The following is a 14,398-nucleotide window of genomic DNA, read 5'->3' as shown; positions in this document are numbered from 1 at the left end:
ATAATCCTTTATAGCCTGCTTATAGAGCTGAGATGAGGTCAGTATAGCTGTCTGTACAGGAACACAGCACTCTAATGAGCTGACTACCCTATCTGGAACCATCTAATGAAAAACCATTTTATGGAGGTGATCTTCCAAGTAATAACACTTCTATAGTGTAGAGAGAGCAAATAGTTTGTGCTGTCCTTACCTATGCTTTCCTAAAGTGTTAGGAACAGGAAAGGTTTTGGGTATCATTCTTGCTGTCATCTTTTTGCTCATTGGTGGTACCCTTGTCCTCTCCATCCTCTGCTTCAGCTCCTCCTGGAGGTATGAATTCAAGGAGTCTGTGTTCCTCACAGAGCACCGGGGAGCATGGACACAATCCGGCCCCATCTTCCTCCCCTCAGCCCTTCCTCTGCCATGCTGGGATTTTCAAGTAGCAATGGGGTGTATAGAGACATCCTGGTGTGAGGTGAAAGCAGTACTACTTTGTCCTCACATGTGTACAAACTGGCTGCACTAATTTTTTTCAACTCTGTTCTGTGGTTGGCTGGTGGAAAGGATGGCAAGAAACTTCTTCTGTTACTATTCCTGTGCCCTGCTAGCTTGGAGAGTGCAGAAAAGGCCCCAAAGGCTGCTTGTGTGAGGTTCCTTCTCTAAGGAGGGTTAATTTGCAGGGCATATTTTCCCCACTTAAAGCTCATGTGGACCTAGATGTAGTTTCAACAGAAAGAACTGCCATAATTCAGGTTCTGGCTGCAGCACAGAAGTGAGCAGGTTACATGGAAACTTTCTGGGGAGACCAGAGCACTGCAGTGGTGGTGAGGAATGAGGGAAAGACCTGGCTTGGAGCAGATGTGTGTAGCTCTTCATGAGGTACCTATATCTGCCATTGGAAATTTTTCAACAATTAAATTAACTTTACAATGTTCTGGTTTTCCTCCAAAAGTAACATGGTGCCCATGTAGGGGAGTGGCAGTGGGGTTACCAGAATGGTGAAAGACACGCACCCCCTCCCCCCCAAAAAAAGGGGTGCTGTAGCCTAGGTGCTCTGGGTGTGTATCTTGAGCAACACCAAGAGGGAATGAAGGCTTATTTCTCCCCTCAGCACCAAGCACAGGGTGTTGTGGCTGGTTTCGTTTCTTGCTTCAGAAGAAAACATGGCATCTGTGAAGTGCTTCTGCTCATCTCTTGCTAAAATGAACAGCTTCTGCAGGTGAATTTCCTGTGAAGAAACCACTGTGCATGGTGATGAAGTTATGCTGCAACCTTTGCAAAGAGAGCTTCTAGCTCTCCTGTGCATCTCTGCATGTCACTGAGGTCTCTGCTCTCCTAGTGATGTGAAGAGTGCTCCTGGGGACTCATCCTGCTCATCTGGGTAAAGGAGAGCGGGCTGTGCCTCTCTATAGCAGTTACTGGTCTGATCTTATTCAGTAGCTGACTGCTTCCTCTCTTCACTTTTCACAGTATCAAACCCCTATTTTTTTAGAGCATTGGCATCTCTAAGACTCATTATAAGACTTCAGCTTTATCTTCTCCTGGGATTGTTGCACTTTAAGGTGTAACAAGGACAAACTGAGGCATTGAGAGTGTCTTGCTGCTGGATGGGTGGAGAAAAGCAATGCTTTCCTGATGCCTGTATCTCTTGGCTGCCTATGTTCCCCATGCTGCCATGCTATCCCAAATTGCCATACCCTCAGCAAGTTAACAGTGCCCAAAGAGAGGGACTTGAACCCCCATGTGGGCTCTCAGCGCTTTGTCCTTGAGGCACACCTCAAGGTGTTGCTTCTCTCCAATTTCTTCTTTCCCTGTCTTGTATGTTTAGATTATACAGAAGGGGACTGTCCTTTTGTACAGCATCCATTCTTAAATGAATCTTTGGGGGCTACAGTAATACTGAAACAGGCTTCTTGTCTTTCTGTAGCAGGCTTCAGGGCTGCTTTTTTCCCAATAAGCTTTAACAGATGATTCTACATGAGTGTATGTGAGATGGGGTTGAAAAACATGGCCCACAAACATTGCAATGCCTATTTCCTGCAGGCCATAAACCAGCATTAATTAAACTTGGGGAAAACTTAGTTGATGGAAAACTCAAGTCTGTTTTGAATGTTGTCTTTATATAGCACTTGTTCTGCCTCACGACAGGGGGCTAGACTTCATCTGGTTCTCTTTCCATGTATAAAATAATTACAGGCTCATTTTTATGACCATCCTTATGTACACGAACTGGCTAATTAACAGATCTGCTGAACCCTTGCTTGCAGCTCTGCACTGGCCCTCCAGTGAGGTAGTAGATGCAAAGATCTAAAGTTTCCAAATGGCTTTCTTCCTTGAAATGTGTCTGCAGTTTCTGCTCTTTGAAGGAAAGGTCAGACTCAGAGACACCTGGGCCTGAATGTCAGAGTTTCCCCTCCCACCACCACTACCACCTTAGGGAAGGAAAATAAACAAGCTCAAAGAGCGGGGTGGCTATAAATAATGAGGTGGCACCTGATATGCTACTGAACAAGGCTGAGGTTGGTCTATTGGTAACTCTTGCCAGCTCAACATGCTTTCGCTAATTCTGCGTGATATATATATATACATTTCAAAGCAGGCAAAGAATGGATCTGACAGTGACAAGAAGTGCAATTGGAGCTAGCATTTGCTTCAGAAATGATGGACCTGTTACAAGGATCCTGATAATGATAATAAGAGCACAAGTTATTTCCCTGTGATTTTGCATCAGGTCCCCTGAGGGTTTTGGTTGCAGTGGAACAATTTGATTTAGATCATAAATTTCAGAAAGGTGCTTAATCTCTTCACAGTAACTGTAAGTAATAGTGGTTTAGCAATGCTAAACACATACACTCTTCATCCTTCAAATAACTAGAAAAAAGTGTCATGGGCTTGGGGCTTTTCAGGGTAATGGGAAGAATAGCGGGGGAGGTTGAAGCAAAGCAAGGGGAAAATGTCATTGGAAATTATATAAGCAAGCATTTTAAAGCATGAAAGCCGCAAGGTGTTTGGTTAGCTAGGTAGTCCTTCCTCGAGGTTGTGGAGAGGCTGTGGGTGGCTGCTGTGAGCACCTTGGCTGGTCTGCCTTGCTCACCTCCTCTAGGGACAGCCCAAAATAGCAGCTCCAGGCACTGGTCCTGGCTCCCATCCTGCTGCACAGGCTTCATCCTCACTGTCTGTGTCATCCATTTAGGCGTAAATAGCCTGAGGATGAGCCCCTGGCTATGTCTCGAGTTGTCCAGCCTGCCCCCTTATCTTCAGAGAGATATCTAGCCTAGATCTAGGGTGACCAAGGAGGATCTCCCTAATCCTACAGGGATTGCATCTTAGATGTCTAAAGCAGATGGAGCGAGCACATCTCCCAAAGCAAACAGCTCAGTGATGGAGCAAAAGTCTACCACTAAAATCAGGAATCAATATTAACTGAAGAAAGATGAAATTCAGTACTTACTGATGTGTAATTTGTTTCCATCTGCAATCACTTGCATGTTGGGTGCATTACGTTACTCTGGTTTACAAAGTTAACAGGTCGTCGCTCCTTTGAGATCATTTTGGGTGCTGTTTTCTTGCGATTTTGAGAGCCCTGTAGGTAAGTTCAAAACATCAGATGGAAAAGAGTATTTACAGTAGCCAATAAGTACAAGAGGTTTCTCAAAAATAAATAAAGTGACTCCTTTTTGAAAGCATGAAAAGTTCCATCAACTAAAGTTAACATGAAGAAGGGCTATCGAGTAACACCATTGCATGCTCCCAGCTTTGGCCCTGTGAAGTTTAGCATCTAAAGTACTGGAGAGGTGAAGGGCAGATGATGGTGATGTTGCCAGGACAGATACTCTAGCAGAATACCTCCAGGCAATGAAACCAGTTGGAGGCTTTTCAAGTTTGCTGGTCAGATTTACTGTTTTGCAAAAGTCATGGTTTCAAAATGCAAATTTGGAGCTGTGCTTTGACTGTTACTATCCCCAGAGAGGAAGAGTGCAAATTCTGGCTCCATCTCTGCTAGTTCCTGGCATGCTGTATGCATGCGGAGTGTGCAAGCATGGAAAATACTGTGCTAGGAGCAGAGGGGGTTTGGCGTCGATTGGTTTGGTTGGGGGTTTGCATGCAGTTTGACTCAAAGATTGGGATGGGACTGCTAAAGTGAGCTGGTAAGGATGGCACCAACACCTGCCTTTGCCCTGGCCGAACGTGTGAACTGCCCAAATGCCACACAGTTATTTACCGTCTCTTGGCCCCTGGGCGTTTCATCCCCTTTTATAGCTGTCATCCCAGTTTGGGCTTTGCTTTTTCACAGCCTTTCAGGAGCCTTTTAGTGTGGGTGCCAAGGCAGCTGGTAGGTTAAATGTGCTTACAGGGAGATGGGGGTATGCAAGAGCAGTTTCTCTGGAGCTCTACAATGCAGCTTTACACCCAGGTTAAGCTTGGTCTGTTCCATCTGGCTTTTGGAATTCTTGTGAGCCACACCAGAAAGCCAACTCTGAAGGCAAATTCTTTCTTCTTCTACAGTACCACCCTGCTAAGCCTTGTTGCTCACTGACCCTGTGTGATAATGTATCTCTAATCTGACTTTGAGTCACTCTGTCATGGGTCAAGATAGCAAAGCATTTCCCGCATCCATCAGAGTTGTGGCCCATCCAATGAGGCCAGTTCTCATGGAAGGGATGCAGATGCATCTTTGGGTTGGTGTCAGAGGCAAGCTCTCCATTTGCTTTCTCCCACTCTGTCTCCCTGATGACTGATGAGATCACACTTGGCTCTCCAGGACATGCTGCTCCTTGGAGCAGCGCTGACCTGTGGAAGGATTGGGGGGTAGGTGCTCAATCCTTTGTGCAAATACCCTAATGCAATGAATTCCTCTTTGACTGATGACTTTAACAACTCAAAAACTTCCAGTGTCTTTTAGGAGCTCTAGTGACTTTGTGTGTCTCTAACACTGAAAATGTTGCTGAGGAAAAAAACAGACAATAACAACCAGAGCCAGCCCAACTGGAAACTTAGGAAAAAAGCCATTATGAATAAGAAAATTTCAACAGAATTTAAAAATGCCCAAGGACACATTGTGCCCTGCTCTGCCACTGTCACCACTGAAACCACACCAGTCTAATGAGTTTATTTGCAGCAGGCACTGTATGAATGACACACAAGGCTCACTTATGTTTGCATCTGATGCTGAAGTAGGAGGTGTTCATATCCTTCCCTATTTCTTATACAAACATGTAGAGTTTCTGCTCGTACAGGCTAAGAGGGGATAAGACAGGGGCAGATTCTCCTACTGATGTAATTTCACAGAAGAGATGACACACTAGAGTCTTCCATGGAGGTTTTCATCAACTCCCTCCCTCCAGATGCAAGGAGGAGAAAAGCAGTATCAGGAAGGTGGATGGAGGCCTACACAGGTAATTTGGTAATAAGGTAATTTGGTACTTAGGTAATAAGAGAAAGCTTGTTTGTTGCCTTTTAATCTCCTTTTTATGCTCCTGAACCTCTGAGATGTCATGGAGCCCCATCAGGAGAAGTTGTTGGCACCCTGAGGTTCCCCAGCCACCCTCCAGGATTCAGGTAGGTGAACCCACAACCTGGCAAATACTTGATCTCCCCTGTATCTGAGCAGCTGCTGCAAGAGGTGCATTGCTGTGCAGGGCAAGCACTGGCCCAGGTCTCTTCTAGCTGGGTTAAGGAGAGACAAGCCAAGGACTGAGATTCCAAGCCCAAATGCTGAGTGGGGGTATTAGAGGAGCCAGGGAGGAAGCCTGGTCTTTGCTTGGCCCATTTGAGTTGTGTTTCAGATTCCTCAGGATCCCATCATTGCCAGTAAAATGGCAGCAGTCTGCTGATACTTAGAGGAGCTGATTTTGAAGTTTAGCACTATGCTGATCTCTGCGTGACTGACTGCATAAAACAGGTCACTGGATTTTACCCAGGAACAGAAAATAATTAATTATATATATATTCTGTCCTTTCTCTGAACGTACTTACTTAGTCACTGTCTGATCTGCCTTTTTATTGGCAGCTGCTTCAATTAAATTGGAAAGAGTGTTTTGGTGAACATAGGGCATCTACTCTAACCTTGAACTGCTGATTAAACCCCACTGCAGAAACCCTTTCTCTAGAGTGGAAGAAAGAGAAGAAAGGCGGGGGGAACTAGATAAGAATTTAGTTTTCCTTCCCAAATGGCTTTTGTAATTCCCATTTCCCACTTGCCCTAAATCATGGTAAAAGGTTTATAATTGAAAGTGTTACAGAACAGAAAAACATATCCCCACCCTTCCCCAGTCAGCTTAATCAACACATTTTCGAAGTGCTTCAGTGCTGATGTCTGTGTAAGTGGACAAACACACCAAAACCAGAATAGCTGTACCATGCAAAAAAATCAAAAGATGTTGTTTTGAAAGCATTCAAATATGACTTTGGGGGCGGTGGGGGGGAAAGAAAGGAAGAAGAAACATTCAGACAGATTGTGAATGATGGAACAAGTCAAGTAAAACACATTTTCCTGGCAAACAATTTAACTTTGGATAACAACCATTTTTGGATGAAAGAAGGTGCCAGTGGAAGTTCCTCTGTACTCTAGCATGAAGGTGTAAGTGCAGAGTCATGGACAAGTTTGGGTGAGGAAGGACTTCAGGAGGTCCTCTGGCCCAACTTGCGTGCCAAAGCAGGATCCACTTTGGTATTAGATTAGTTTGCTCAGTGTTGGTTAGTAGTTGGTGAATCAGGGATAGGTGTTTTTTCTTTTCAGGAGTTAGATCTCTCCTGGGTTGTGAAAGAGCACTTGTTTTATGGGAAGGATGTAGTTCATTTTATTGACAAACTCTGTAGTCAATAATGAACATGAAGCTGCAAGTAGGATTTCAGACTTCCAGGGCTGTAGAGGTTTTTAGATGCACTTTCACAGTGCTTTTTCAGCTCGCTGGCTGGGTGCCATCCAGCCATAGGAGGCAGTGATCCATGGAAATGCTGCCCACTGACTCGTGTGCAATGAGCATGGGGGGTGAGGGTACAAAAAAAAGAGGCAAGCATTTGGCCAAAGAGCCCATCTTTATGCAATTTGTAAAACTATTGGGGCTACTGTGTGAACACTGTATTTAAAGGCATCTCCTGCTGAGTGCACTGGCTGCTGCAATAGGTCAGCCAACAGCCAGAAAAGATGAGAAGGGCTGATTACAGCTACCCTGCAAGTGGCCCTGCTATGCCATATATTCCTGTGGCCCATCTCAAATAACCAGTCTGGGTGCTCCTACCTACCGAAAAGAAATGCGATATTGGGGTAGGTTACCTAGTGGAAACTTCTCTAGACCTCTGCCCCAGCCTCTAGTTCCTATTCAAGGAGGAACACTGGTTTGCTGTATCCTCTCCCAGGTGGAGATGCTGCCCCTGTAAAAGCATGCCAGGCTCTGGCTTAAGGTCAGCAGGCAGAGGAGCTTTTTGCAGTTTGAGACCCTGGTTCATGTCTGTGGCCTGCATGCATGCTGTCTTTGATCTTGGTGCTGTCTTCTAACCTGGCAGCTGGTGAGAGGGGCTTCTTCAAAGACAGGTGCTCGCTGCACCCTTGCCTAACAAATTCTGATAGCTTTTGGAAGAAATGCAGCCACAGCCGGGATCAGCTCTCTCTCATCTGGTCTATGTGATCAGTAGAGAGCACAAGGTAGTTGGTGGTGGTTTGCTTACGCTCTAGGCTGGCGTGGCTGTGCTGCAGCAGCTCAAAGGCAAGTCCAAGTACACCTTGCTGCTGATGCAGGGAGAAGAGATGATGTCAAGACAGCACAAAATATATATCCTAGAGCAGGATGATCTACAGTAAAGAGGCAAAGCTAATGATGAAAATGCCGCAGGCTGTGAATGAAACTGGTGTGCAATGGCATCAAGAGGTGAAATAAGGACTAGATGTAGGGTATGTACGGAAAGGACAGGGTATGCAGCTAAGGCATGAAACAAATATTTGAGAGGATTATAGTTATGTGCCAAAGTGGATAGAGAGACCCACAAAGGGAAGAAAGGGCAAACATAAAATGGGCTGTGGGGAATGAGCCTCGGTTGTGAACCAGATGATAGCAGAGCAAATGGAGGATGTGTGCATCAGATAACCCCTCTTCCAGAGGGATGGAGCAGATCCCCTCGGTCCTGTAGGAAGAGGGAACCAGATCACACTGGGACTGGAGACAAGATACATGACATGGACACGAGCGCTCTGACAGAGGCAGCCCGTAGGATGCACAGGCATCCCTTGGTACAGTACTAAGCAGATGGACCATGCTTGCAAGGGGGTGGTGGTGGGGAAGACGGAGCATGGGCATGATGCATAATGTAAAGATGGACATTGTCTGGAGCAGTTGCCCAACGTGTCCAGACGGAGCTGAGCTGAGCGCAGACACGTGTGTACAGGCATGCTGCAGGGAGCAATGTTTGCATCTCATCTATTTGAAAATAGAGCTGCAGCAGGTAGAAACATCTGGTTACCTGTCCCTCCTGTAGCCTACATCAATGTCACATTTGTCATGATGCTTAGAGGGGAATTTGAGTGATGTGGAGCACTTCTCTGCCACTGGTGCAGAAGTAGCACCACTCCAGCAGAGGCTGTGCAACCCTGCAAGATGCTCACGCTGCTTCTGCCAACTGACTGGCAGCAAACAGGCCAGACAGGACCACAGGAGCATTCAGCCTGGCATCTGCTGAGAACCACCCTGGTGTAAGCCCAGGCTTCCCATGCACTTGCACACACATGTTTCCTTTTTAACTGATTGATCCAGTCCTCGGTGTGAGACCTGAGTCACGATGCCCCGTCAGCAGCAGGGGCAGTCTATAACTGGCAGGCAGGCAAAGGAGGCTGGTGAATACCATTGCCAAACTGGGTCCATGGCAAACATAAAAGGAGAAACAGCTGGGGGACTCCCCTCTCACACATCCCTGCTCTGCTGCCAGTTTGGGCAAATACAGTATTTCTTGGGGATGTGCCCAGCTGGTGCAGTGCCCAAGGAAAATGAGCCAGTAGAAGATGGCAAAAATGCTTAATGGCACCGAAAATGCAGTGTGAAGGCTGCTTTGCTGCATTAGTGCTTTTGGTGGAGCTGGGATGGGGGAGCAGAGGCCATAATACCTGGTCTGGCCGCGCATCCCCATGCAGGTGCCACTCTCCTCCTCAGCACAGGGTGCCCACCCCGGCTCCCCCACCTGGCAAACTCCTCCTGGCCAAAGCCAGGGTGCTGACGATGGACGCACTGTCCCCCTTCCACCCGATGAGTTACAAAAGCATTGGCTCGAGCTGGGTTGCAGGAGAAAGAGGCGAGGGGATAAGCTGCCGGACAATCAGAGAATACAAGCTGGAGAGGGGATTTTAGCTCGTGCATGTTACCTGGTGGACGGGAGGCTGCAGCGCTGTGCTCCTGCTCCACGGCTTTAAAAGCTCGTCTCTACATCCTCTGTTGGGGACCCTTTCCTGCTAGTGGCAGGGAAAGAGTGGGCAGGAATTGATCTGTGACCCAGGCCAAAACTATCGCCTGCCCTGCAGCTCCTAAAGGTTTTCTCTGCTCCTACAGGCTCGGAGAAAGGGGGTGCTGGAGCTGCCAGGCACTGCACCACCAGGGAGCCCTGCCAAGGGGAGAGGCAAGGGAGGGGATGGGGAGCTGAAGCCTGCGAGGTTTAGTGAAATGGAAACTGTGAGCCAGAGGGCTGTCCAAGGCACGGCAATCCTCTGCCGGCATAGCCGTGCAATTGCAGAGGGTGCTCGGGCAGCAAAACCCCTCCGGGCACCTAGAGGATCCTAGATGGGGTCCAGCCATCTGGGGTTTTCCCTCTCTAAGATGTCCTTACTTAAATAATGCTTTTGTATCATGCTAAGTAGGGCTCTGAGTATGGCTTGAGGTCAGACAAGCCCTCTTGCTGCGTTCCTGCTCTCTTGCTTTTTGCTTCAGGTCGTCTCAAGCTCTTGAGGCAGAGCCCTGGCAGTCTCAGTGAGAGGTGGGTGTGTGCCACCCACCACCCATGCACAAACACACAGGTGACACGTGTGCTACGTGCTTCTGACTTCTCACATGCCCTGTGGCCGCTCGTTTCAAAGACTGTTGGGGGCAGAAGGTCCCCAAGCCCTCTGCAGGCTCCAACCCTGCGGCACAACTGAAGCCATTTACAGGTAGAGGGGCAGCAGGAAAGCGCTCCTACCCAGCTGGGAGAGCAGAGGCTGCTGCTGTGTGTTGAGATTGCAAGAGTCAGGGTGCCACGATCAGGTTTTAAGCAGCAACCATGCACCACAGAGCTGCGGGGGCCCCACAATTTATTTCCGAGGTGCCTTTGCCTCAGATACCCCTGGTTTAAGCTCTGGCTGCCTGGTGGGGTTGTAAATATAGAAACATAAGCCCTGGAGGTTTTTTTTTTTCCTCCAAACATGTCCCTCCCATCTTAGCATCATCTGTGCTATTCCTCCAGCTGCTCCTATACATGGTATGCCCTTTTTCCCCCCGCTTCCCTTGCTCCCCCTCCATCCCCCCACCCCAGCACCATCCCTCCTCCCTTCCCTTCCCTGCCCAGTGCAGGGGGTCTGGGACCAATCGGCTCCTCCAGACGATCAAATGTCACTATAAGTTGAGAGCCGCATCGCCTTGGGACGCTCTCGAAGATCCCAGCCTGCCTGTCCCCTTCAGCAGGGAGCTCGGTGCTTCTCTCCACTCCTCCCAGGTAAGCGGGAGCCCTGGTGAGGGATGCTGCTGGGGGGTAAAGCCACAGAGGGGCTGAGCCTTGGTTTGAATGGCAAAGCATCAGGGGAGGGTTGGGGTCCATGGGATCCAGCACAGGATCCTAAGGAAAAGGCACTTTTCCTTCCCGGCTTTTGTTGGGCATTGGGTGAAGCTCATGTCACTTGCAGAGATTCAGGTGCTCTGAACTCTTACGGATCGGTGGTGGGAGAAAAGACCCTTCCAAAACTAAGGCCCAGGGCTGGGAATGAAGTGGCATTTCTCGGGGCATTCAGGAAAACTCAATCCAGCAGCAGGAGAGAAGTGCTGACCTTCCCTCCCCTCTCACCTGGAGAAAGGGACAGCTGAGGCAGGAGGGATGAATGGCGGGAGGGATGAAGGACAGGACCATCGGTGAGCTGCTGGCAGGCGAGGAGGGCTGCGGGTTGTGGTTCTAGAGGAAGACCTGAGAAACACAAATGCACTTATGGAAAACTGCCCCCTCCCATGGAAAAGAAGAAAATTGGGAGAGAATCCCTCTGTGTGCATGGAGGGGCAGGAGGGAGTTAAATTCAGAGTGGTGATGGGATGCAAGGCTTCCAACACCTGCACTTTACTGGCCTGATTTTGTGAGGGTGAATCCCCCCTGTGAGGGGGGCATATCTCCCCCCAGCCTGCAGCTGCCCTGCAGGGCAGAGCTCCTCACTGTTGGGGGGTATCCTCCAAAGGCAGGAGTATCACCAGCACAGGTGGCTTTGATGCCAGCGATTTGGGTGGGAGCTGTGCCGCTGGTGTGGAGGAGCTCCAGCAAGGCTGTAGACAATTGCTGGGGCAGGCAGATGTCCCTGGTGGGCGCAAGACCAGGGGAAAGGCAGGGGCTATAAGCTAAATATGGTCGCTGTCTTTTAGTCCTCCGTCTTAGCCTTGTTGTTCCTAGCAAAACCCATGCAGGGACCTGACAGATCATATCGCCCCAAAGACAAGGATAAAGGGCACATTTTCAGCCAGGGAGTTGGGATTTTGCTTTGTGTCAGTGGAGCCTGCAGCAGCACTTGGGTCCTGCTACCCTGTTTCAGCAGCAGTGTTGAGGTGGGCACTTGGCTCTCCAGCCCCCGGGGAAGAGAAACACTTTCTGCTGGAAACTACCGAGCAGTTCAGAAACAAAGGGAGGAGGCAGAGGGACAGAAGAAAGGTCTATTTTAAAAAGTATATGTATATACTTTTTATATAGAAAAGTATATGTATATATTTAATAGATATATATAAAATACATAGATTTAAAAATACATATATGTATGTATATAAAAAAATAGATGCCGTGGGTTTGCAGCGGCTCCTGCTAGGAAAGCGTGGCCATGTGGTGCTTGGTGGATTGTACCCCTAGTCCTCGCCTGATAGCTGTCCCTGCCAGACCCCATCACCCGTGCATGGCCACTTTTGCCGTCCCCCCTTTCTGTACGGCTCTTGCTACCTTGCCTCCCTTGTATGGCCTGGCTTGGGAGGGGATGATTGATGGGCAGGTTATTTCCAGGGATGGCCTGGAGGTGCAAGGCAGCCCATTCCCCCTCCCGGGTGCATTCTCAGCTGCTAAGAGGCTTCTTGGGATGTGCTGGCTCTGCTCTTTTCAGTCAAGGGCAGGAGCATTTGGGGCCAAAAGGGACGTGGTGTTCCTGCCCACCTGGGGCTGATGAGGATCGGGGTATTTGTCCTTCTAGCTGTGACCCGCTTAGCTTGAACAAAATGCAGAAAATAACCTTTTGCTTTCACCTTTAAGGGGTAGGAGTAGGCAGGAAGTTTTTGGTCTGGCAAAACTTTCCCATGTGTTTTGATTTCCTTCCAAATGGTGGGCAGTATTAACTAATTGATTTTATTACATCCTTAAACCTCAGTCAAGACCAGACCCCATTTGTCTGCCACTGTACAAACAAAATGCAGTTATTACCTTAAGGTGCTAACAGCCTTAATCTTAGGCTGCATTTGCTGTGTTTAAAGTAATTTCCACTAAAGCGTAATCCCGAGCCAGCTGGAGACTTTCCATTGCCTTCAGCAAACTTAATCCTAATGGCAAAAAATACTGCTCTTAGCGGGTTGCTTTCGTTATTGCCTTTTGGATATAAATATGGTTCGGTTTTGTTGGCTGCTTTGATGACAGAGTTAGCTATGTGGACAGTGCTGGGCATCAAAGAGCCTTTCTTGTCTCGCGTGGCTGTTGCTGTGATGGTCTGTGTTTTGCCCCTGGCTTCAAGGGACCAGATGGCTTTTGAATGCCACAAAGTGGACAGACACCTTGCTCTTCTTGAAGAGAGACCTTTTTGGCTTTCCAGCCAGGGCAGTGGCAGTCAGCTACAGCCTTAAATGCCAGCACCTCCCAACAAAGTGACCAAACTTGTCTGAATGTTTGGTCCTTGCAAGGCTGAAATCTGCACCTCCCCCTGGATTTTTTTGTCCCCCCTACCCTAACCTGTGGGGTTTCTGCATCTGGCTCATCTCTGCACAAGGTCTGCCAATGCACTTGTTATTAATTCATTTTATCCAGGGCCCAGAAACCCCCTCAGGGTTGGGGTCTTACGGTGTCAGGGATGCTGGCATTCTCGCTCAGCTTTTATAGCATGCAGACAGATGCCATGCAAAATCCCATTCGCATTTGCCGTGCTTGGATTAACAAATATGGAAGGGTGTAGGGGAACAGCCAATGTGACAACCCTCAGCAAGATGTCCTTAGAGCTAAATTGGTGACTAGATGAGCTCATTCCAATAACTGTTAATGGAAAGCCTGATTGCAAAGACTCCCATTGACTTCAATCGCCTTGGAAAGAACAGCATGCGCTGCATTATGTGGCTATCCTACACTGAACAGACGTTTGCTCTCTGTATGCATATGCAGGGCTCTCAAGCTGATCTCTTTTCCAGCATTAAGCAGCATTATTCTTCTTGCCATTGGAGTGAGAGGGAAGAAGAGTTTAGCCCAAAACCCTTTAAAAGTCCTCTTTTTTTCCCTCCACCTTGGGAAGAAAGAAATCTGGGTTTATAAATTAAAGGCAGAATCCATGGGAGGACTGGCCATTGGCCTGAGTCTTTAGAGATCATGCATTTTGGAAGAAGCCAACAGCTGGGCATCTGGCAGGTTCCCTCTACGGGCTTTTGCCAGAAGCTCTGCTGTCCTGCTGCATAAACCAGCATACTGTCAACTGTTATTACTAATAGCTTGAATAATTTTTGGAGGCTTAAATGAGATTGCAAACCTATTATACTGCTAGCCACTATGCAGATAGCAAATGGAAGTCTTTATCCTGAAGATTTGATCATCTAGATAAAAAAGACCAGGGGAGAGAGACCAGAGGTGGTGTAGCATTCAAGTAAGTAACAGAAGCAGCAGGAATTGATGCATCAGAAAAGTCCTTTGAAGAGCTGAAATTCCTCCCAAACACAAAATTCCTCCCAGATTCCTCCTGCCTGGTGGGGTTAGAGTCCCCAAAGTACTCCTTGGGATGGCTGTTGCACTTGAGGAGTGGGCAATCGCAGCTACCAGGTTAAAAGCAGCCTGGGACCAAGGCACCCAAATCTCATGTGTCCTAGCAGTAGATCATCCTCTTGTCCAGCTACTCAGATTGGGTCATAACGCAGCCATTGCTGTGGGCAATGCTGAATTTCAGAAAGAGGATAAATGAAAAATTAGAAGAAAAAATGCTGTCTGTTTATTGCTGCTTAGAACATGGAGGTCTTAAATCCTGTTGGTGTTAACATGTGGTGCCTAG

Source organism: Pelecanus crispus, chromosome 6 (assembly GCF_030463565.1).
Source record: "Pelecanus crispus isolate bPelCri1 chromosome 6, bPelCri1.pri, whole genome shotgun sequence".
In the NCBI taxonomy this organism is placed as follows: Eukaryota; Metazoa; Chordata; class Aves; order Pelecaniformes; family Pelecanidae; genus Pelecanus; species Pelecanus crispus.
This window is presented reverse-complemented; position numbering follows the sequence as displayed.